A 25,131-nucleotide genomic window follows, 5' to 3' on the forward strand; every position below is an offset into this window, starting at 1 on the left:
TATCTCTTACATGGAATTGCTTCACAATCAGGAAAAAACAAGGAAATATGAGTTTTATATTAGGCAAATTAAAAATAGTGTAATGAAAAATTATTGAATTTTAAAATTGCTTTAGTCAGTTGTAGTTTTTTTTTTAAATTTTGTTTCAATTTTTCTAAATTTCAATATAGTTTTAATTTTATACATTAATTGCAAATACTTAATACAAGTATTTGCTTAACAACAAATTTCTAAATTTCCATTTTATCAAAACTTATGTGCACATAAATACGAGGATGGTTTGACTTGTTCTGGCCACCCCGTGTAAAATAATGAATAATATGCAATAAACATTGAACGCATTACATATAACAATTGCTCCCCTATTTTTCGGCATTCATTTTATATGCTTACTTTGCGTATATGATAGATCTGGCACTGCACAAATATGAACAAAAAAAGTTTACAAATGTTAATATACATATTTGGCACATGTTTATAAAAATGTTAATTTTATATAATATATGTATACAATAAGTAAATATAAAGTTAATATATAAAAAGATTATATAAATATCAAAGTACAAAGAAATAAAATAACAAAATTAAAACAAGAAAGAAAATGAAGAGAAAAATATTTAAAAAAGAAAAGAACGACATCTGGTGTCAAAAAGAAAAATTTTTGCTCCTTTACGTAAAATATTATTACATATTAGGTGTAACAGCTGCTAATGAAGAATATACCATTTGGTTACACAAACAAAGAACCGAAAAAAAAAAAATTGAAAAAAAAAAAAAAACATTTTTTTAAAGGAGTAAAGTTTACACATTATAGTAAAATAAAACAAATGAATATTTCATGAATTAAAAAGTTTTTCTTTTTTGTTGTTTTCTTAACTTCCTTTTCTCTTTTTTTTTTTGTTTTATATTTTTTAACTTCAATTCAGTTGTTGTTGTGTTATTTTGGTAACAAGGGAAAAATAAATGAAGTGTTGGAATAAATCTTCAAAAAAAAAAGAGAATAAAAATAAATAATAAGGTACACACACACAAGCACAAAAAAAAAGTTTCTAAAAAATTACTACATCCTTATACATTTGTGTATACATATTACATAAAACAGTAAATATTTGATTGAATCCAGTGATGCCTAATAGCTTTGTCTCTTATTGAATTTTTTTTTAAAACACATTTAATCTAAATTTAAATTATTTGTAATAATTTATTATGTAAGGATTTATAGTTTAATCTGAAATATATTGTTGAATTTATTTCTGGACACGTCTCCGGTGTTATTAGAAGATTGAAGTACTTCTCCAATGCAAACAAATGGACTTCATTCACTTTATTAGGAAAACGACAATATTCCTATATTTGAATGTATGAGAGCTTCTATATGAGATATTCTATATGGGCTTAATCTTTTTAAAATTATTTTTATAAATAAAATTCTGTGGTAATTAATTTAAAAGTAAAATAGTATAGATGATTTAATAGCACTACTCATAATGAATTCAATACATTGTTGACAAAATTAGAAATCTTTAGAACCGATTTATGAATATAGCATAATTTTCAATATAGCATAATTTTGACTATATATATCGCTTATAAAAACCCCTATTACTAGTTTTTTGATTATTAATTTATTGTAACAATAGTAACCTAGAAAAATGCAAATTTTGACTCTTAGTAGAGATCCGCTTTGTGCCATTTGAATTCCCAGAAAAATTTGTCAGTTTGTTTCGGAAACAACCAAAACCCAAATATTAAATTTCAAGAAGTTCCATCAATTAGTTTCGTAGTTAGAGTAAAAAATTTAAAATCATCCCTTAGTTGGATTTCCGAGCCCTGAACTATCCGAAAAATTTATAAATTTGTTGGTTCAACACCCTGAACGTAAATCGGCCTGAAAAAACGTTAAAGTCTCGAGGTCTAATATATCCCAATAGTTGATTGATCCGTGACATATCCAAAATAAACTCATATATAAAATTTTATGAAAATTGGTTTACTGGAACTTAAGATACACGTGTACACTCAGACCGACATTTTTCTAAAAATAGTTTATTTACACTTCCTTACCACGAAGAAGTGCGTTCCCATCGAAAACATGATATTCGAAATTTGATGCCTTCACATAACAATGTACGCATTGCGATCGGTAAAAATATAGGTACATAATCTACTTTCAGTTACGAAATTATTTTTATTAAAATTTTAAATTTTAAAGAGGTTTGCGCATTTTTGGAAAACATTTTAAGTTTCATTCATGTTTTGTATACGAGTATAGAATATATGTGATTCCAAAAATTGTTTTAAATCTCTGTATTTTTAAATTTAATGATTTTTAAAGGTTTATGAATCACTGTAATAATCGTTTTACATGCACAGCAATAAACAAAAAAGTACTTAAAAAAATCACATAAAATATGTGTTACGTGCCAGTATGAGTATTTTTCAAAAAAAAAAAACAAAAGAAACAAAAAAAAGTGGCGGTTTTAATTTCTTATTCCTTGTAAATAAAATATATTAAAGTACACATACACATATTTGCAGACATATTGCCGAAATCATAATTAATATTCATTTTTTATGACTTATTTATTTATTTATTTTTTTTATTTAGATAAATATAAATTTCAAAAATTTAATAAGAAAATACATATGCCGTAAATTAATTGACATTTTAATCTGATATTTTATTGCCTATGTTTGTCAAAAGTTGTAACTTTAAATTTCTTCCATATTATATGTATAAATACATACATATGTATGTTCTTTTATATAAAATGTTAAAGAGGCAAAGAGAAAGAGCATTAAAAAAAAATAGAAAAAGTAAACATGATTTATTTATATGACAAACGAAACATTAAATTAAATGACAAAAAGGACATGAAAATTAAAAATAAAAAATATGTTAGAAGTGACAAGAAAATTTTCATTATTTTATATACTTATATGTATATATATGTACTTTTGTTACAAAAATAAAATAATAATTTTTAATGTTCGCATATAGATTGTGTTAGATTATAAAATGTATAAAAAATTATTTAGAAATTTAAATCACTTATTTCTTCATAATTTATATGGGTATTTTAAAGTCATATAACACAGAGTTAAGTGTGATAATAAAGTGAATTAGAATTCTAAGAAATTGTTAAAATTATTGAAAAGAGTTTTAATATGGTTTTTTTTATAAATATTTCAAATTATTCGGTCTCGATTCTTATGCTATTGCATATACAAAATGTCTATAGAATAAAACTACAAAAGTTCTTACATAATGTCAGATTATATGAACTGAAAAATATTTCATATTTTATATCAATAATCGCATACAATTAAGCAATCAAACACTTTGTAATTCAATTTTTATATAACGCATTCGAATTTAGGCAATAATTTAGTTGGTTAGATGTGCGTGTAACTATTCTAAAATCAAGCAACAATTGCAAAACAGAAAATTGCATGTCTGCTTGAGTCCTAACATAATTTTTAGTTTTAATAATCTGGTTTTATCAGGCAATGAATAATACAATTTGTATGAATTAGCAGTATGAGATCATACGAGTATAAGTTATTATAAAAGTGTTATTGGTGATTAGGTTCATGTACAGAGGAAAAAAGGGGAAAACAAATACACATTATTATGCGAGGAGAAAGAACTTCATAGCAGATTTAAACTATGATATAAACAAATCTAATCAGAATTTAAATAATATTCAAGTAGGTGTACACAATTGAATTATTCTAAAATTATATTTGATGAGTATTAATAATGAAATATTTAAATTCTATACCCTTAGTATACATATGTATGAATTCACAATAAATCGGTTTTATGTTTGACAATGTAAAAACCAAACCAGACAACTATGCATTTTTAAATTATTTAGAAAAAAGAAAATTATTTTAACTATAAAAGAGATATTGATTTTGTCTTTATTGTTAGACTCTTGTCATTTTATAATATTTTAAAATATGCTTTGTTTAATATTACTTATATTTATATTGATATGAATACCATAAATGTAAAATTACTAATGCATTCTTGTCACATAATGAATGTTTGTTATAAAATGTCCTCTTGGTGAACTTTTTTTTGTTTTTATATATAAGAATATTCATTGTTTTTCAAAAAGTCTGATTCTTGTATAATTTTTAATTTGATAATATTTTACGCACTTGGGATTTTCACATTTATATTACAAAAATATAAAAAAAAAATGTTTTTTTTTTTTTTGTTTTACAAAAAAAAATCATTTTGTTTTTAAAATTTATTTTATTTTTAAAATTTCTGTGCATACACATCCATATAAACACAATATACATACAATAATATAAAATAATAAAAGTAATGTGGGTTGATTTTTTATATTGTTTATAATATTTTATTATTCCGCCTAACTATAAGAACACTTCGAGGAGAGAACATCATTTCTGAGTTGAAAATATAAAAATTTATAAATTTCAAATAGAAATTTTTTACAAAATTGCTTGTAGATGCTCTCCACAAGAAATTTTTATGCGACTTTTGCTAATGGAAGTTTCTCTTCTATTAGAAGCATTTGTAGTTGAAATTTAAATATATTCATATATACAATGTGATATATAATGTGATATATTTTATAGATTTTTTAATCGTGCCCTAAAATAAAATTAATTCTAATTCAAAACTGATCCCTAAATTTCTTCAAATTCATTTAAAATTGTTTTAAAATAATTATCCAGCTTTTTATATATTATGAATAAAGAAATTATTTTACAAACAAACTATTTTATAAAAATTAATATTTCTTTTATATAATACTAAAAATTATATACATAGTAAAAAAATAAACTGTTATACAGTAATCATAATATTTCGTATATTATCTAAACTAAAATACTTTATGTTTTACAGAATCCTAGGCTTACATAATAGACGCATACCCGTACGTTCATAAATCTAAATACGTATACATATATATACAAAAATAAAATATTATAACATAATGTACATGTGTGTGCAATATTAACATTTTATATACAAATTGCTTTCAGAAAAACAACAGAATTATGTTTTGACTCTACTAATATTATTTCTGTTAGGTCTGGGCTATAAAATCGAGAAAAATATAAAAATAATCATAAACAAAATAGAAGAATGGGGGAAAATAATAAAAATAACAAAAAGAAAAAAAGTTCTAATACATAATAACAAATCAAAGTACAAGAAAACAGAAAAAAAAAAAACAAAAAAAGCACATGAATCCGAAACAAAAACAAAAATAACTATAAAGGAATTGTGTATATTTCCTCTTGTATATTTTCAAATATTTTAAATTGGATTTATATGTTAAGCACTACAAGGACAAGATATGAGAATTTTTCCTTTTGTTTGTCGGTTTTCTTTTGCATTTTGTTTCTTTTTTGTTTTTTTGTGCTTTGTAAAATACAAAATAATAAATGAATGAAGAAAAACTAAAAAGAAAAATTAAATAAATGAAAAACCACTATAGGGTATATTTTAATAGATATCCTTGTTTTGTATATACATAGGGTTCCATAACAAATTTCTGATCGTATTTGACAAAAAATAAGAAAACAAAACAAAAATAAGAAACCAAAATAAAATATGTTTTTTTTTTATTCAAAAGTTGACACACCTGTCTTAGTAATTGGAATGTCTACAAGGTGATTTAAGTAATCCGAAATTTAAGCATAATAAAAACTAGAAAAAATAAACAAATAAAATATAATATTAAAAAAAAAAGTAGAAAAAATTTTTGGCCCATGTTTTATTAAAAATAGAAAAAAATTTTAGCCAAAGTTGTATAATTTCCAAAGTAAATTAAAATTCTATACAATTTGCTATTATACATTTATTTACACTTGTACATCTACTTATACTGTAATATACATTGATGGGATCTCCAAGGCGACTCTTCTCACTATTGCAGACATTTGTCTCTTAATTATTTTTTTTTTAATAAAACAATGTTATTATACACTTGAGGCTCACGAATGCTGCATTAAATTTTGAAACATTAACAGCTAAATCAATTTTTTGTATCTTGCACATATTATCCTTATATATTCAATCTAAGTTTTTGGTTTGACTTGCTGTAATAAATAATTTCACTATTGTAAATGTGTAACGCCGTATTTTTTTCTGGTATATTATAACAATTTTCAATAACATATGTATGTGCCTATATTAATAATTGCCCTTATTAATATTAAATAAAATTTTGTTTTTTATAAAGTTTGAGATATAGAATTTTCACTGAAATTTTTCACTGAACTTTTTTCACATAAAAGAACTTTAAAACGTTCAATCATTTTCACATACATTTTACTATTGGCTTTAAAAAGAACTTTCTTTTCTATAAATGATTAGCAAAAATAAATTTTGCTTGTTAAAATTTTCGCTTGAGTATAATGCATTTCTTGTTATTCTTTAAATTATGAATAATTCTTTAAATTTTGTGAATATTATCCCAACTAATAACAAACCTTTCTTGTTAGTCTTAATTTAAATTCTAGAAATTTGATTTTATATTATTGCACATATGTTTGCATTTTATAATATCATAATGGAATCAGTGAAATTAATTGTTACAACGTAAACTCCTAAATATCTTCAAAACCCTTTTTTTTTTTATAAAACTCGAAACTCCTTTCACTTTGTTGAATAACAACAATTTGGTTATCATAAAATTGTTTAGCATATAAGAATTATTGAAATTAATTTTCTTACCAAAGACATGCTGATTCGAATGAATATACTGACTATACTGTTAGTGTTCTTTTAAAATTTTCAATTGTGAGCATTTCATCATCTTCAAGTATAAAGAACATCCAATGAAATTACAAAGATATATACCTACGTGTGTGAAATATAATGTGTGTTTGTAACATTTTTTAATGAGATATTTTAAATAAATACTTCATGGGGGTAATTGTCGTTTAACATCATTTTGCGTGCATACATAAACATGTTTGTTTTATAAATGAAATATTTACATATACATATACTACTTATAAACATATAATTCTGTTTGTTTCCTTAATTTACATATATACTGAAAATTTCTTTTAAAATATAATATGTATAAAAAAAAATTCTTCTTTGTACTTTTGTTAGAATTTTGATTTAATTTAAAAATTTTATAAAAGGAGCCATTTTTTCTTTTTATATACCAATAATAATAATGAACATCTGTATTAAAGATTGTCGTTCTCATTTAAATGTTAAATGAATGAGATTTATCAGTGTCTGTGCAGGGATTTCAAGTAATTGCAACTTGGGAAGCAAAATATAATTAATGAGGAACTACAAATAGGTAAATATAGGAGGAAGGTAAAAAAAAAATCAATTGAATTTTAAGATTTATTAAATTATTGGCATTTATAAACGCGTATTGAACGCATTATTTTTATAAAAAACAACCATAAGTTCATTATGAATTAAATTTTGTATAGAAAATTAGAACAGAAAATCAAGGCCTCTTTGTAATACATAATATAAATTTGAAAATTGTGACCATATTTTTATAAAAATGATTAAGCAAAATTTGATTGCTTTATGGATTTGAAAATTTCCATATGTCACGATTCTGAATGAACCCGAAGAGAAATCTACAAAATTAGTAAATCAATAATTTTGTTGCATTATGTTTCAACTAAGTTCAAGTAAAGTAAGAAAAAATAGAGTTGATTGTTTTAGTTCTGTCCGCCTGTAAATTGTTTTCAGGCCAGTTGAGAACAGAATTTATTCAGCCTCAACCTTTTTTTTTAAGTAAACTTTTTTTTAAGTAAAAATATTTGCAAAATTATATAAAATGAAACTATAGAATTATAGTTTCTAAGATATGAGCAAATTATTTTCAAAAGTATATGGTTTATATTCGAACCAAAACCTTGAATGAGCCCGAATTTAATAGAGATTGGGTGACAAATTGTCTAAACAATTCGTAAATTTCTTTTTCTAAATTTGTTGAAAAATTTTTTTAGAGTACAAAACCATAAAGTGCCCATAATTTTGACTATCCGATAAATAGAATATAACTGATATAGACTTCACTGACAGTTCAAAAGAATCTAAAAATTTATATTTATATTAAAAAAATATTTATGGAAAAGAAATTTTATTTTAAATTTATTATATTGCGTACAGTACTATCTATTTAGCGAATTAAAAATATAAAGTAAAAGTTAAATTTTATTTATGCTTTTATTAACTAAGAAAACTAAAATAATTGACTTAAAAATTATAGTATAAAATTCTATTTTTTTTTTAAATCTTTTTACAATCTACAATAATTCATTTTAATTTATATTTTTTTTTAGACAATTAAGAGATCATACAGAAATATTTATTTTTTTAACTTGAAATGCTTATAAAAAACAGAAAAAATTTGTAAATTCAAAGAACTCTAAAACTTTATAAATAAGAATTTTATTGAAAATCTTTTAGAATTTCTGTTTTTCCTTTTTCATTTATTTATCTTTTATACTTTTAATGATTGTTTTTTTTTTTTTGGATATCATGACCTAAATTATTACACAATTAAAAAATTTTGTACAGACAAAATTTATAAGTTTTTGTTTAAAAATGAAAAAAATTTTGTATTATGATTTGCAGATGCAATGTTAAGTCATGTACAAGAATAATGTAAAAAACTTAGCTATCTAATATTGTTCAAAGATATTAAAAAATTTATTAAATATAAGTCATAATAATTGGAATAATATTTTTGTAGGATGCTTCATTGTTTTAGTAAAAGAAATGCAATAGGTTTTTTAGAAATGCAATTATAGAAATGAAATTCTATATATTTTCCCAATAGTCATTAGTAAATAATATTTATGAAATCTATATTAAAATGTTTCAATGTTCTTAAAGAAGTAATTTGTCCATAATGTTCGAAAACCAGTTAAAAAGAAAACATATTAAAATATATGTACTATTTTTTTCCAAAATATCATTTCTACTTTTTCACCGCCCATGTACTGTATAGAGCTTTTTCTCGCCATAATAAAATCATACTTCAGTGGTTAAATATAGGCAGGAGACTATAAAATCTGACGTAGTTTTTCCGAAATATTACCTACTCATATAACACAAAAAATGCTCTTTAAGACAATAAAGGACAATTTAATGTGAATTTTTAATTTTTTCTACTTAATTTTTGTATAAATATTATTACTTTTTTTTTTTATCAAAAATAATATTGTCATGTATTATACATTGTATTTCTTATTCCATTTGTAACCCAAATAATACAATGTCTATGTTTGTAGATAAAATCATATTATTCTAATTATGTTTAAATGATAATACTGCTTGAATAAATAAAAATTTTCATATCAATTCTTAAACACTCTGTTTATTTACTTCATAGTATAGAATGCCATGCAAATGAAAATAAAAAAAAAATAAAATAAAAGAGAAATGAAAATACAAGTAAAACTAAAAAAAAAAATACAAATAAAATTTGTTTATTTTATAATCCTTTCTGATGTGCTTTTTCCATTTTAAAATCACGTAAAAAGGATAAAAGAATAAAAGAAATTTTATTTGACAAATATGGGCCTTTCCTTTCTTTCCGGTTTCTCTTAAATTTTCTCGAGTTAAAAGTATGTTTCCCCAGCAAATTTAGAATAGTACAATAAAATTTGCAATGACCTTATTTTTGAAACTTCTTCCTTTTTTTTTTGAGATATAGTTAAAAAAATCTAATATTATAAATTAAAATTGGCCATTGGTAGATATTAGAATTTTTTAGATTTAAAATTATTTAGGTTTAAACATAATGCTTTCAAAAATTTCGTTAGGTAGGCCTATAATTTCTATTTTAGTTCAGTATAATTTTTAAGATTTTTTTTGATAAATGTAAGGATTTTCCAAGAAAATGTGTTTAATTCTGTGTGAATCGAAAATCGGGAAAATTACACAATGTGGTTGATTATTTTCCCTTATTTTTTATATTATTGCTTTGGTACCTTAATTTATATGTGTGCGTGTATATGCAAATGTAATTTACTTTCTGTTGTTTTCTTCATTTTATAAAATCTGCTTCTACTTTTTGTTTTCTGTATACCTTTACCTTACATATATTATGCGTACCTATCCATGTATGTACATTATCTAATACACAATTTGAATTTATAAATTATAAATTTAGTAATATTGAAAACATTCTATTTGTATAAATTATATATATATACGTATGATTCAAAAAACGTCATTTTAGGAATATGTACATATCTATGTATAGATATGTATATTTGTCAACTTTTGTTCGAATGGGATATAGAAACCGGTTTATTGTAAATATTATTTTGTATCCCATATGTAAAAAAAAAGAAACTGGGTTACTATCTTCAAAATAATATATCAGTAATAAAAAAAACAACAACTACAATAATACCCGAAACAAGAGGAGAAAATAATAAGAATAACAACAATAAACTTAAGGATATTGAAAAAAAAAAAATAAAAAAAATAAAATATCTATGCTAGGAAATGAAAAAAGGAGAATAGGGTTTATTTTACCTTTTTTTTTATATGTTTACGTATAAAGGTTTTCCATTTCTACAGATTATACAATGAGAATGTTTTTACATAAGTTTATAGATATGTAATTTTATATATAACATACATACACGATATTTTAATGAAATTTAAAAAAGGTGTTTTCAAATTACTCCATCTCTCTACTTTTTCTAATCATTTTACCCCCTCCCTTTATGTTTTCATATGCTTAAATGTAATATGTGTGTATAAAAGATGCATGAACATTTTACGAGTATATATATACATTTGAACATTATTTTTCAAATCTCATTCAAAAGACGAGAGAGGAAAGGAATAAAATTTTCTTAGAATATATTTAAAAGATTTTCACCCTTTTTTTTTACGGTATTTCTCATAAATCCTCTTAAAGTCACTGTCAAATTTTATTAAGTTTGTGGTTAAATAATTTTACTAATAAATTATATACATTTAAGTTAGTTTTAATAAACACATTCTGAAAAAAAAAAAAGATTGTCCAAAAAAATTTCAAAATCTTTTCAAATTATTTTAAAATATTTTTATGAAAAAATATAAGAATTTAGTAAGTTATTTGAATTAATTTTTCCTTTTTCTTACGGTTGATTATGTTTAAAGACTCTTATACAGTTTAAATCTAAATCTTGATAGACATTGTCTTGATAGTGCAAAATTTTAGTTCTACATTCAAATTTTACTACTAGAAAATTTTGTTCTAAAGATTTTAAAAATTAAATTTTGGTTTAAAAACAAGAAATTTATTATTTGAAAATTTTAAGTTAATCTTTAAAAAATTTAAATAATTTAAATTTTGAAATAATATTGAGAAAATTGCAGAAGAAGGCGAGCGTAATATACAAAGTGCAGTATATTAATGGCTCCAGTACACTCTTTTAAAAGATATCAGTAAATTACACATCGCATAATACCAGTAGAATGCAAAAGACATTATTCTGTTCAGTGTAGTAAATTAATTTTTGATCATGAACAGAGCATACACTATTAAAATAATATTGCAAGGATATTGTAAATCATTAAGAATTTATTATAAATAATTCTAGTTAAAGAAATTAATAGTTTTCAAATATTTTAAATTGTTCGCGAATGTTGCGCCTCTAAAATTTCAACTAAAATCCCATACCAACAATTTAATTATTATATGAAGTTTCAATATAAAAAAATAAAATTTTTGATAATTTTTTGTTACTATGTAAGTATGTATGTGTGTGTTAAAATGTGTATGAGAACTTTTATTAAATAATTTGCCAAAAACTTTTCCTCAAGTCATCTAAACTCTCATCTTCTATAAAAATATAAGTATGAATTTTTAGACTCTCAAAATTCAAACACCAAAACCTTTAATTCCGAGTAATATAAAATTATTTTTTTAAAATGAAATTAATTTGAACAATTAAATTATTTATTATTCAAGACATTTTGCTCTTTTGGCTCATTTAATTGCAGTTTAAAACTTTATCATGTCTTAGCTTCTCAACACACAGCTAAATTTCAATTTTAATCTTAGAAAAATGTGACTCTTATGTCGAAAATGTTCATTTTTTTTTTTTTTAATTTTTAGAAGTGTGATCTATCTTTGCGCTACTTGTTGAATATTAATGCTATTTAGCTCAATTCATAATAATATGCAATGCATGAAAAATGAAAAAGACAAAATTAAAAATTTGTATTATGTATTAACAAAAAAAAAAAAAGGATGTTACATGAGCATAATATAAAATAAGGAAAATGAGAAAATCTGTACCGAAAAAAATGGGTATATGTATAAAAAATTTTATTTACTAAAAATATTCTATTAAGATATTTGAAAAATTTTTGAACTTTATGTTATTAGTCGGGTTAAAATTCAATTGGGAATCCCTTCAATATTTTATTTTTTTTTTTTTTTGTTAGATTACAACATAATAGAATTTATTTTTCGTTGTGTTATGTTGTATATATTTTTGAGATATTTCAAAGAGAACAAAATTTACGGATACATATACCATGTATATACAGGAAACAAAGAATCCTTTTAATTTTTATTCGACTTTAACATCAGCATGTACTCAATTGGGATTATAGAAAGTACATTTAACCATAAAAAGACCTAATTTAGTTTATGTATATTATTTTCCTAAACTAATTAAGAATATTAAAAATCCTAGATATAAAAGGATACATATATAATATGTATGTAAAGTTAATATTAAATATACACATAAATACATACATAATATTATATAATATTGCGGTTACATATATAAGGAGCAATAAAAATTTCAAAAATTTTAAAATATTTTATTCGTACATAATCAACCAAGATTGTATAAAATAAAAACGAAAAAAAAAAATTTCATTAGTTTAATTGGTTATGGTTTGTGATAAATAAGTGAAAATTGAAACGTTTCATCTTATTTTGTGAGGGTTTCAGATTATATCATGATAATTTTATTAAGAAATGGGTGTAAAGAGTTCATTTTATATTAAAATATTTTTCTTTTGAACATTTTAAATATATTTAATTTAATTATTAAATTTAATATTTTAGGTTCAGTTATTGAATTTACTTATGTAATTTTATTTGTGGTAAATCATATAGGTATACTAATTGTATCAAAATTTTTTAATTATATTTGAATATTTATATAAAATGTCATTTGAAATTCGACAAATATTTAGAAATTTTAGAGTGATTTGAGTTGTTCTTACATACAATGTAGTATTTCATTTCACTTGTATGAAATTAAGAACTGCTATAAAATTATATAAAAATTTCCGAAGATAATCGATCTTATGTTCAGATAGAGTAGACTCTGAATGTTAATTTAGAACTACTTCAAAATGTGAGGTATGAGTTAATAAGTTTTCTTAAACTTAAGTTTAATTTGAAATTCATTTTTTTTTTAATAAATTCAATTTTAATTTCAATGCCGATTAACTATGAAATAAATAATTCGATTTTTCATATAAAATTAAGGACAATCTAAAATCAAAATTTGTTTTCGTTAAGAATGCATTTAGTCCTATATGATACATGAATACTTGATTTGGTGTTTGGTTGATTTAGTGTTGAAGTATTTTTTCCTATATTAATGATGACGAGGATTACTTAAGCATTTTAATGAACAATAACTTAATGTTTGATGTACATTCAAATTTTTGTTTCACTAGATTCTCTTGATGTATTTTGAAGTGCACACATGCACGTGGTACTGTCAAAAAATTTCTTGCAAAAACTGTATTATACTTAGGAAAATTATCACACATTACGAGTATACATATTATTATGTATTTCAATGAAAGCTTCAGCTTTGTGGACCAAATTCGATCTTTAACATTTAATTAAAGTTTCATTTATTTGAAGGCAATTACAAAACCGCCTTGCGTTATAATGTAAAAATTTCCAATTCTGTTTGTACACATTGTATAGCCTAGACTCAGTTTTTGAAAAATGTTTACATACTTATTCTTTTTATACCCGTACGAACGTATATTCGAAGGGAAAACTAAATTAGCCTTACCGTTTGTACCGCTAAGATATAATGCTCTGAAATATAGACTCAAGCGTATGTTTTTGATCAGCGTCGAATTCTGAGTTTATTTAGCTTTGTCTGTCCGTCCGTCTTAGCGATAACTCAAAAACTAATTAAGCTAAGTTCACCAAATGTTCACAAATGATTTATTGTAGTAAATGTAAATGCCAGAACACTGTTTAAATTGGAAATGATTAGGGTACTGGTTCGAGTAGCTGCCATACAATTTTAAAATTTATTTGGCTATATCTCAGAAATTACAAAAGCTGTAATATTGATATTTTACACAAGCGAATATATTAAAAGGGCCGATGTGTTTGATAAAATTCTTTAAAATTGTTTGGTTCTGTCTAGTAGCTGCCATACAACTTCAATAGTAGTTTGGCACACACAGTATTTTGAAAAACACAGTACTGAAATTTTGCATAAATTAATATGGTAATACGGTAACTTAACGTCATAGTCTGTCCCATAATCAGCTATGGCATATTTATTCGCAAATATAGCATAACAAATTCGTACGGGTATCACAGAGTTGACAAGGTCAACTCTATGTTTTCTCGTTTTTTTCTATTTATTTTTTTTTTTTAAATAATTACCAATGTATTAGCAATATTTAATTAATAAATAATTAAAATCTACAAAATGTATGTCAATTACATATTATTTATTATGCATACAAATTCAAAAATATTTTCAATAATTGCTTATACATATGTAAATACAATTAAATTTTTTATAGTCTTAAATATTCGTTTTTATTTTTTTATTTTTGTAAAATCATGCTTACCAAATCAAAATAATTGGCATATTATCAAATCATTTTGGTAACTGGACCACTTACCTGAAATAAATAGAAAACATTATCAGAGAGTGAAATACAAAAAAAAAAAAAATTTAATGAGATTAGATCAATTAAAATTTATTTTTGCTATTTATATACAATAATAATTATTATTTAATTAAAATAAAACAATTATTTCAATGCAAATAAAGCGGTTGAACAAAAATAAAAAAATAAAATTTAAAAAATTTATTGTAGGTCAGAATTTAAGCACGAAATACTTATACAAAACAGTAACTATATACAGAAGAAAATGGTGGATATTAATTATAGAATAATATATTGTACTAAAAAGAGTAACGGCTCCATTAAAATGAAAGCACTTAAACGTATGGACAATCATGAATTGAAATTAATATAATGACCTACTTAAATTTGATATTATTATTTTTGTTTTTATTAAACAGTAAAAATTTATAAAATGTCAATGTGCTAAAAAAAATTTTATTATAACAATTATTTTCGCAGTCCATTAAAAATAATTTTGTTTTAAAATATAATAATTATAAAATTTTATGATTTTTGTCACTCTATAAAGTAATTTTTGTATTTAAAATTTTTCTGATTTGCAAATACGTTAATAAAGCATTTCCATTGCATATATTAGCAATCAGTGCTGGATTACTGCTTACAATTTCATTTAGGGATTCCATAATATTTATTAAATTAATTATTTACGTTATCATTAAATTTCTCTGAATATTTGATAAATGTAGAACTGTTTTACATGGGAATGTTGTTAAATGCGAGTGAAATAACTAGTTTAAATATACTCAAATAATGATAGAAAAATATTTAATATTTTAGAACTGTAATTATTATTTCTCGTAAATTATTACAATTCTACATATTTGTGGGATTAATTTCAATTTAAACAAAAAACAAATAAAATAATATTTCGAATTCGAGCATTAAATATAATAATTTTACAATGCCTCTACCTCAGAGCTATGTGTTTATCCGAGAGTAAATCTTTCGATTTAAAAAAAAAATACACACATTATGTAATATAAGAGATTTTCAAGGAAAGTTTTCACGAAAATATCAGATGAACATTTTTTCCCTTAAAATTAACGAATACCAAGTAAAATATGTGTGTGTTTGTAATTTTGCGTTTGTATGCGTTTAGAATTTAAAGTGACTTATGGGAAAAAAGGAGAGAAAAAAATTTTTCAATTTTTTTTTTTCTTTTAAGATTTAACATTGAATTTTGTATTTTTAATTTTATTTGTGTAAAGTTTTTGTACACATTTTTATTTACTTTAATATTCTTTCTTTTGAATATTTTGTGTGTAGATAAAAATGTATATATGTACGGTTTAAAAATTATTTATGCTAATTTTATTTTGAATATTTTTTTTATACGTTTTCTTCATATTATAATGCTGCCATAATATTCATTAGAAATGGAAATTTTCATTTGTAGTCAAACAGACTTTCTTTTCTTTAATTAATTTCGGTGTGTTGTTAGGAATGTATAGATATGCATATATTATAATTCGTATATATATTTAATTTAATATATAATATTTCATGTCTGAGTGTAGTTATTTGAAATAATTTGTGAATTAGATAAGGCGGTATTTGTATATGATCCAATAATTTTAATAAAGAACTTATTTTAAGTAGAAGTATGCAATAAGAGTTATTAAGGTACGCGTTTCATAATGGTTTGCATTGATCTTGTAAGATTATATTACATAATTGGTGTAATTTATAAAACTTTATTCTTAATGTACTACTCAAAATGATTAAATTTGCACAAATAAATTTTATGATATGGCAATATTGTTAATCGATATACCTTTTAGATCAAGTTTAAAGAATTCTCATACGAATAACAATATCCCTGTAAAATATCTGGGCACAGAAACAGAACAAAAAATGAAAAATAAAATTATTTTCGTAAAAATACACGTTTAAATATTAGTATTGCAATCTGTAATAAGTCAGTCAACGAAATTGAAATAATTCGAAAAATAATCACCCGCGTATTGTGTTGGTCGCATCACTGGAGGCGATGGGGTATTATTGAAAAGTATTTTTGTTTTCACTATAAAATTTGAATTTTATAATTTTTGATAATTAATTTAATAAAATTTGAAAAACTCAAAATTTTTGAAAAGCAGGACATCACGTCAAGTGATGCAAATAAGAGAATATGGGATAATAAAAATTAATTTTAAAATTATATTTTCTGCCTCTTAAAATGAGGACATTTTATTTCAAAATAGTTTTGTAAGTTTGTTTTTAAATTATCAGAAATAATACTCTTATTATTTTTAATAAAATAAGCATCAAAGCTGGAAAATTATTAAGAAAAAAAATACATATCTATGTATAAATATGTATTTAACATGTAACACATACAAACAAAATATTTTGTAATTAGAGTTTATCTAATTTGTCATTCGGGTTTTTCTTTAACTCGATTAGATTCGGTTAAGAATTTTTCCAATACATATTTACTTTCGTTTTGTTGTTATTTTTAATCCTTAATATATTAATGAATAAAATATATGTATATAAAATGCATAAGCATATAAATAGAACAATTTTTTTTCTGTATCAAATTCTGTCTTTCTATAACAAGTATGTAGGTATTATGTATATATCTTCGGAATATACAGGAGTTTAATTTTGAATTCAAGAATCAAAGAATGAAAGTAAATATTTGTTATAAAAGAACTTTTTTTATAGATTTTTTTTTTAAGATTAAAATTTATAAAATAGAATTTATTTCTAAAAGGATATATCAAAATATATCCTTTTATATATTAAATTAAAATTACAAAAAAAAATACAAATATAGCTATACAATTCCCGTATAAGAAGTAAGCACATATTTAATTAAGTTAATTGTTGACATTATAATGAGTTGTCCCAGCTTTAAACCTAAAAAATTTCTGTTTTGTATCTTAAACAGACTACAGTAGTTTTGAAAGTAGAAGAACGCACAAGAGCGCACAGACGAGCATACAGACAGGCGGATAACAGACTAAATTAAAATTTTTTCTTTTCAAAAATTTCTCAATCAATTTTTATATATTGAATTCGTTTTTGATCATGCGTGTATGTGTGCGTTAGCTCATAGTGATTTTCATCATATTTTTTTAAGCTCAAAAATTCTTATTAATTTTATAGGTTAAATATGTATATATTTATATACTGAATTATATACTGGATTATACCTATTCTGGATTATTTTTGTAGTTCTTCAAAAAAAATAAAATAAAAACTTTTACAATTATCGTCGTTAAAATATACAAGGAGAGTACATACTCGTATATACATACATACACTCGTATAGCATATACAAGTAGTATAAAATTATATCAGAACTTTGTTATACTTTATGGGGTCATGAAAAATTGAAAATATATTTCAGAGACCAAAAAACAAAAATTGGGAAACCAACAAAAAAAAAAAACAAAAAAATAACAATAAAATAGAAAATCCTAAATTACAAATATGTCAACTGTACATACATTATATGTAGACACAACATAATGTACGTATATAAGTGTGTGTGTTCAGATAGTTTTATAAATAGCGCTTAAGTATATGTAAATGTAAATATAGTTATAATTTTACTATAGTTTTAAATTTTTTATTTATATTTTATTTTGTTAAAATAGAGATGAGAAAAATCAAAGAGAAAATTGAGAGAAAATAATACGAATAACAGCAAAACTTAACAGCCAGACAGGCGTCTCAATATTTATGCATAATATTTTCTTTCCAAGTACGCCAAACTAAAAATACTTCGATATAATACATAATACGAGTATATAGAATATGTATATACCGATGTGAGTGCGTATGTATATTTATTATAATGTTGTGTATGTATATCATACTATGTATTCGTAATATTAAAATACAGTTAAACTTAGATAAAATATAGTTAAATTTACAGACTATAGGTGTCGTATGGGACTATATTTGTTTCACTTATTAAGTATAAGCTATTTCACTATTCCAGTTACAGCGTTGAGAGCTAATAGAGTTAACTAATCTACTTTATAGAATATAGATGACTAATTTTAAAGAATTACTTGATTTTACTGAGGGCAAAGAACTTTAACTTAAAATTAATTACATTACTAGAAAATTTACAAACTAGCAAAGTACAATATTGACAATATTCATTGTAAGGGAAGATAATTAAGATCAGGCTAGGGAAACTTGTCGCTAATCGGGGTATTATTAATTCAGGTTTGACTGTATTTTATGTGGAACGTTTATTACTTATATAAAATGAAGTTTTTTGAACTCTAGAAAAAATTGAAATAGTTGCTAAAGTTCGAAACCTGTTCTTTTTTTTTAACACAAAATTATTAAATTTTCTTATAAAATCAAAAAAAATTACAAGAATTGTGGGTTCATATAATTTAAGTGAATATTTAAATGGACAAGTTGTTTAACAAGTTGAGTAATTTTTCTAGTAAGTTTTAGTAAAATTAACTATAACCGAATAAAATTATTTTTTATTTAACAATCTCTTGTATAAAGTACAAGAATTTTTCTTGATATTTTATTCTTTTAGGAACGACAAGAATTTTATGAATTTAAACTAAATATAATTTCATTTATAGTTTCCAATGTTAACTTAACAAATCTTTTAATGATTTAATGGCAATTTAACTGAATTTTTTGTTAAAACATTTTAATAGTATCGCCTCTGACTTTTTCGAATTTCATTATTAGAATAATTTTGCGATTTTTGAATTTTTGAAATATTAGCTATAATTATTTTTGACATAAAATATGAACATGAAATATAATAATTGCCTATTTGTTCCATTAACACAGATTTTTATAAAAGGACACAAAAATATTATTTTGTTTCCAAAAAAAAAAAAATCCTTTTATATTATAAGTATTGCCTACCAAATTTAGGTGAAATGAAATTTTTTGAAACCTCATTTTTTTGGAAATTTTGTGTTTTTTTATTTTTCTTTACCTAAAAATGTCCAAGTATAAATTAAACAAAACGAGAGAAAAAGGGAAAACTTCAAAGAAATGCAATAGAATTCTGTTGAACATCAAGGATTTTCATTTTTGGAAAATAAAAAATTATTCTTTTCTACATTTAAAAACAAAAAATGTCTTTAGCAATTTAGATACTTAAAATTGGAACAATTCTATTCATTTTATATGAAAAATCATAAAACAATTTAAAATTGAATGTTGACTAATTTTTCACAAAAAAAAAATGAAGAAGAAAAAATAATTTTCATCAATTTATGGGTTAAAAAAATGTGTGATTTTCAAATTTGTTTTTCTATTAAAAAAATCTTAATGTATTTAAAAATATTGCATAAGGTAGAGGGTAATTCTATACTCCTTATAATAATATTGTTGCATTATTTTAATTAAATTATTTTCTGTTTCAATTTGAATATTTTTTTCCCAGAAATATTAATTAAGACAACAATTTAATTGTTTTATAAAATTAGCAAACAATAATATATTTTAGTGCTATACAAAAAATAAAAATATTGTTGCATATTATTGATAATAGTGGGATATATGAGATTTTTTTCAAATTTTCTACAAAATTAAGTACGAACATTAGGCACTTCGACTCAATATTTTTTTTCCCAAAGCAGAGTAAATGTTTTGTGTGACATGTGAACAAAGAAAATAAATTTATTTATCTCAAATAGAACTAAATATTTCACTACATTGCAAAGGGTTGGTAAAACTTTAATCTCAATAATTTCTTTTTCCCGGTACACGAAATTTGTTTGGCAGTCTATTGGAGAAAGTTTATTATAAAGCATTTTAACTAAAAATATTTCGTTTGACTATTCACAATAAATTAATTATACAACGTATATTCGTTATAATTGTTATGAATGCCAAACTTATACAGCATAAATAGTGTACAACTGATACAAAATATACGGTAACATGATGTAGTTTTCCCTGGATAAGAAGTTGTTTTTCTTTTCTTCAAAATTCTTAATGTTTTATATAAAATTTTGCATAATTTACATAATGTCAAATTATATTTTTAATGAAGAATTTTTTTTAGGCAAAATTTGTAAAGGTTTAACTATTTAACTGTAGCACAGTTTTTATTCTGTATAACCCTCTTTCTTTCTTTATTTTAAAATAAAATTATTTTTTTAAGAATACTTCAAAGTGTAAGCAATCAACTTTAAGATTTAAAATTTTTCTTTTTAGAAAATTAATTAATACCCTATATAAAGGTATGCCAATTATATTTTATCATATTCAATATTCAGATGCATATATACACATATGTAAATGAATTATCATTATATTCCATCATCTATGTCATATACTCTTTTAAGGTGATCTAACACAAATGTGATAATTGATTAAAAATTTTTACACATTGTCATTTTACATCTTCTATAGAAGCTTTGAAGTGTTTTCTGTCTTATTAACTGTGTGTAAAACTTTACAAACAAAATCGTAAACACAAAAATAAAATTTTCAAATAAATTGCTTGTATATGCTATATGTTATGTTGATCGATGATATTCAAATGAATAATATAAGTAAGCATATACATAAAACATAAAATACATGCATTTATATATATACATAATAAAATATATATATATATATATATAATAAGGGTACACAAATTCGTAACCTTTAATCTTTTTAATTTAAATTCTTTTTTTTAACATGACAGCGGTATTTAGAAATTATAAATTTCTTTTTGTACGGGTATTCTAGCATAAAACCTATGAATTTTTTTACTCTCTTATAGATTTATTAAAAAAAAATAAAGTATAATTTTCGTATATATACAAGTACATACCTTTATCTAGCTACGGAAAAATATACACCTATGTTTGTGTACCAAACAAATTTATATGGGTACAAGCAATGTAGTAAGGTACAAAAAATATTTGTGAAAACAAAAACACAAAGTTTTTTTTTATTCAAAAGGAGTTAAAAACACAACAAAAAAAAAATAAGGAACAAAGTTTTTGGAATTTGAAATTAAAATTTTCCCCTATATTTAAATTTTATTCTCTATAAAACTGTTATAAGCATTGATCCCCTTCAATTTTTGACATTTTTATAAAATAAAAACTTTTATTTTTCTATTCAAATTTTACAGGATACAACATTGTATACATATAAGATACTAAATAGGGTGTTTTGCATAAGGTGGCAAATAATTTCGGGGATGATTCTTTGATTAATTTCCAGCAAGATATTGTATGGGGGGGGGGGGGGGGGGGGGAGCAGATATCGCAACAGACTGTAACTCGTTGTCGAGCTACAGCATGTTCAAAAGGTACCAGATTTTTTCTGCATATAAATAAATTTTTATGACTTCGAAACCATGCAATATAGAGCAACCATCCGGGACTTGTTTTACAGGCAATTGATTGCTCTTTGTTTTCGGTGTTAAATGTGTTTTTGAAAAACATGTGAAAAATGCAAATTTCATAAATTTTGTACATTTAATACAATCACATTAAACTAAAAAAAATTTAATGAGTGTTATGTGTGTATGAGATGTATGAAATATGCATTTTTCGATATATCCGCCGCTACCCATACAATGCTGGAAATTGATTAAAGAATCATCCCCAAATTATTTGCCGCCGAAACGCCCTGTATACATAAAAACACAATATATATATATGTATAACTATATTGCATTATGTAATATAGAAACTTATTTTAATTTATTTTAACATTTTACACTATTTAGCTCTATGTGTATGTAGAAGTTTTTTTTAATCATAACATTCAAAGCTTTATTTGCTAACTTAGTTATCTACATAGTATAATATACGGTATATATGTAAATTACAGGAAATAGATATAATATATTGGAAGGAAAACATTTTAAAATTTGATTTATGAATAAGAAAAACTTTAATATTTTAGGGAAATTTTTGATTTTTGAATTGAAATTTTTACTGTTGTTTTTAAAGAGTTATGGTAAACAAACAAGCATTTTACAGTATGGTAATCAAACAAGCGTTTAACAGTAAATATTGACAAATTTCTTAACTTGTACAAATTATTTTTAATAATTAGTTTTATTCTTAACCAGCTTTATTCTCAATTTATGTGCCAATATGTATGAATACATACAATGCTAATACATGTGTATTTTACATTTGTCAAAATGTGGTATTGAGTATCATCCTTTTTAAAGTAAATTTTATCTAAGAACAGATCCTAATAGGTGAAAAAATTTAGAAAACAAATGTTGAAATTGAAAAAACAGAATGTTAAAAAAATCCATTTAAAATTAAACATTTATACATACACAGGTAACGGTATAAGTATCATAATATATATACATACATACATATAAAATGTATGGGGAGTATAATGTAAGTATAGGGAGCTATGTATACGTAAATGTATAAATATTCTACTTATTTACATTTTTTGTATTTGCTATAGTAGCGTTAAAGATTTCTCTTGTATAAATGAAGGTATGTACATATACACATATATGTATATAAGCACCGTTAAGAATTCTTTTTTGGTTTTTTGTTTCGTTTCTTTTTATTTTTTTTATTTTTTAATTAGTTATGCATATTCATCATGGAAATTTTTTGTTTTTCTTTTACAGTTAAAAATTTTTATTTACTTTTTACTGTTTTTTTTTTTGTTTTTGCTCAGAGCCGCTTTGTACCAACATAATATTTTGTATACCAGCACCTTAATTTTTAAAAGAGAACAACAAGAAAACTGAACTTTGTTAAATTTATACAACAATTAATTGTTTTGAACGTAGGTTGGGAATACAAAAAACAAAGTCAGAGAAAAATACCGAGTCAAAGATAGCTAAGTATATGTTTGTGTGTATGTATAATAAAATTAATAATAAATAAAATAAATAACAGAAAAAAAAAAACAAAAAGATGAAAACAAAAAACAATGCAGAAAAAAAAATGTTTCAAGGCAATTATTTGGATGAATTCAAATTAACAGTAAAGGAAAAAAGAGCATAGCTATACATTTTAAGTAATGCGAATTAAGATAAGGTGAAAAAGACAAAAATTAAAAAAAAAATATTAAAAATTATATCAGATGTCATAAATATTGTTAAAATTTATTTTATTGTTAAAATAACGGTACAAGTTGTTATTGAATCAAGAGACATTAAAAATTTTAATAGTAGGTATATGTTCATTTGAAATCCGAAAAATTTTCAAATTGAGTTGTCCCTTAAAATTGAAAGAATAATAAAATCGAGAGATGAAGGAATTGTAATACGTCAGTTGAAAAGGAAAGATATTTTTTTTTTTTAATAGAACTGACATTATGAGAATATAGTTTTTATGTCAGGGGAGTATACATATTATCGCATTCTCAGAGCAATTGTTGAGAGCAATAACGTTTTTAAAGATTTTATAAAATTTTACTCTAAAAAGCCAGTGTTACGTCTTAAGAGGCGAATCATTACTAAAAAAATTTAGAAAAATAAAACTGTTCCCTAAACTATATGCATCCCTGATGTTTTAAAATATTAAAATTTATGAACAAATCCTTGTATTAATAATAGTTCTCTTGTTTTAAATAAACATTGTGATTACTTAATTTAAAGAAACTGTGTTGACTTTTAGTGCAACAGCAATTGATAAGCGTACTGTTAGAATTTTGACTTTTGGTGTAACAGCAAATAATTAGTGCAATAGGATCCTGCAATATGTATTAATCGAATTAAAAGTTGCTGGGAATCTCGATTGATACAAGATACTAAAGTACGACTCTACCTACGATAAGAAACTAAAAAAAATTACAAGCAAGAGAACAGCATTTATGATACTGTGTAAAAATATATTGAATATGGCTTTCTTTTATTAAGTTTTACTGAATGAAAATAATTTTAATTAAAAATTTATATAAAGAAAATCAGACTTTAACATTGTATTGAAAGAAAAAAAAAAATAAAAGAAATTTCCTCTTAAAATTTTTTACAATTTAATCAAAATATTTAAAACTTTATGCTCCTTATGAAAAGCCACCAGACTTTTAAAACTTTTATACCATGTTATAAGATTTAAAAAAACCAAAAATAAAAAAAAAAATATTTCTTTTTTTTTTTATTTTATCTACTTTTTTTCTACATAATTTGCTCTGCTTTAATTTGTTTTCTTTTATTGCACTTTCCTGCTCTAGATTTTAGACCAAGTTGTATGTGCATAATTATTCCTTTACGCATTATTAAGGTTATTTATACAAGAATATATATTTTTTTTTTA

General features: G+C 22.9%; 1 protein-coding gene across 1 annotated transcript in view; it reads right to left on the bottom strand.

Annotated features, from left to right (window-relative positions):
- The window catches only part of LOC129618498 (acetylcholine receptor subunit alpha-like 1), a 183,759-nt gene that overhangs the window by 87,914 nt on the left and 70,714 nt on the right, over window positions 1-25,131 (bottom strand). Inside the window, exon 2 of the mRNA XM_055533295.1 lies at window positions 14,849-14,902. The gene's annotated coding sequence lies outside the window, so the exon portion shown is untranslated. The remainder of the gene's footprint in view (window positions 1-14,848; window positions 14,903-25,131) is intronic.

Source organism: Condylostylus longicornis, unplaced genomic scaffold, assembly GCF_029603195.1.
Source record: "Condylostylus longicornis isolate FDR11 unplaced genomic scaffold, ASM2960319v2 ptg000008l, whole genome shotgun sequence".
NCBI classification, from domain to species: Eukaryota; Metazoa; Arthropoda; class Insecta; order Diptera; family Dolichopodidae; genus Condylostylus; species Condylostylus longicornis.